The sequence below is a fragment of the Primulina eburnea genome, chromosome 2 (genome assembly GCF_022965805.1).
Source record: "Primulina eburnea isolate SZY01 chromosome 2, ASM2296580v1, whole genome shotgun sequence".
Classification (NCBI taxonomy): Eukaryota; Viridiplantae; Streptophyta; class Magnoliopsida; order Lamiales; family Gesneriaceae; genus Primulina; species Primulina eburnea.
The window spans coordinates 12,949,084-12,951,010 of record NC_133102.1 but is presented as its reverse complement, the minus strand read 5'-3'; the positions used below and the strand labels follow the sequence as shown (position 1 = coordinate 12,951,010).

The following is a 1,927-nucleotide window of genomic DNA, read 5'->3' as shown; positions in this document are numbered from 1 at the left end:
AATTACGTGAAATTTTTTTGATAGTAAAACTTTTACGTTTGAGGTTTGAGATTTTCATTTCTATTATTCTTATTTTTGCGGTAGAATCATATGAAATGTAAAAAATCAATATTTTAAAATTTAATTATTATAAAAAAATTCTATATTCTACCCATTTATAAACGCTAATAAAATTATTGTAGCTATTTTTAAATTCTATACATGTATATATTATTTAGTGACAGGAAGTAAATCTCCCAGAATAGGATAGAATTGTCCGATAAATTTGGCCATCATATTTGCTAGATTTATATTGGTTTGACAACTCATTTCTTATTATCTTCCCTTAATCTTTTTCTAGGTAGATATTTTTCCCCCACTTTTAAATCACCAACAATTAAATAATTAAGCAATTTCTCCCTTGTTCCTAGACATCATAATCGACCAAGTGCACCCCTTGTTTATCCCTCAAATCTTTTGTTATCACAATCATTCCTTATCTCACAAACTAGAAGATAGAAAGATTCATTTCTTCTTTTTATCTTGCAACCTTTCCTCCATCTCCTAGACACATTCTCCTCTCCATTATTTCGAAAATTTCAGAGTAGAATACTAGAGAAAAATCGAGAGTAAGCAACGAAAAATAAGAGAGAAAAAAAAAGTGAGAAAGTGAAGCACTCTGTCTCCTCCGCGCCGCGTCGTCGTTTCGTTTGTTTCTCGTTCAAAACAAACCAAGGCATGTCTATATTTTCTTTCACTCTTCAATCAAGCCATATATGTATTTTTAAACATCACATGTACATGATTTTATTGCAAAAAAATCGAAATACATGACAGTTATTTTCGAAAATAAGGTGCAGAATTCGGCCCTCCTCTTATGCTCTCACGTTTTGGCTTGTTTCTGTTGTTGCAGGGTTTGGCTCGATCATAGGCTCCCACGGCTGTACCTAGACACGTATTAGGGTGTGTTAGGATCATGTTGTTCCATTAGTTCAAGCCCCATACACGCAAGAAGAGGAAAATGACAGCAACTCCTCCCTAATGTCTCTTTGCACTTGGATTTTTATTGTTTGTTGTCAAGGGAGAAAGTTTCTGATCTTGGCTGCCCCATGGGCTATAGCCATGGTTAGAACACCTCCTTACTATATCTAAGATGAGACCAAGTTGGCCTTTCAAGGCATGTCCATGAATGCATCGGTTTTAAACAAAACAAGATATCTCTTGAAGACGCATAGCTATGCCACCCATGTTCAAGCCATCTAGTTTCCTGTTAAAAACATCAAGTTGTGCAGTAATAGCAGAAAGATCAGTTACCTGGTGGACTCCTGCACTTCTCCGCTGGTTGTTCCTTTCAGATTAAGGATGATAGCTGCTAGCAGCCATCTCCTTTAACAGCTCATATCCCTCTTCAGCAGTCTTCCTCAATAGGTTTCCACATGCAGCAGCATCTATCATAGTACGATTAGGAGTAAGCAAGCCATAGTAAAAGGTTTGAACAACTAACCCAAGTGGCAGTTTGTGATGAGGGCATCTTTGTAATAGATCCTTGAATCGCTCCCATGCCTCATATAAATATTCCTGCTCGAACTGAGAAAAGTGGTTATGTCTGCCCGCAGCTTGATGGTCTTAGATGGAGGAAAGTATTTAATGAGAAACGCTTTCGCCATGTCCTCCCATGCGGTGATCGAACCTACAGGCAAGCAATTCAACCATGCTTTAGCTTTATCACGTAAGGAGAAAGGAAATAAACGCAATCTAACAGCATCATCAGAAACTAAATTAAATTTAAAAGTATCACAAATTTTGAGAAAATCCGCGATGTGCGTGTTTGGATCATCTACTACAGATCCTCCAAACTGGAATGTGTTCTGAATCGTCTAAATTATAGTTGGTTTGATTTCGAAGTGGTTTGCCCGCACAATAAGCATCACAATGCTGGGGCGTGCTC

The 1,927-nt window shown here is 37.3% G+C and overlaps 1 non-coding gene across 1 annotated transcript; it reads left to right on the top strand.

Moving 5' to 3' along the window:
* Positions 1 to 1,492: 1,492 nt before the first annotated feature.
* LOC140824880 (small nucleolar RNA R71) lies at positions 1,493 to 1,597 on the top strand. The gene has a single exon (XR_012116498.1). It is a non-coding gene; the product is annotated as a small nucleolar RNA R71 (small nucleolar RNA).
* Positions 1,598 to 1,927: the final 330 nt, after the last annotated feature.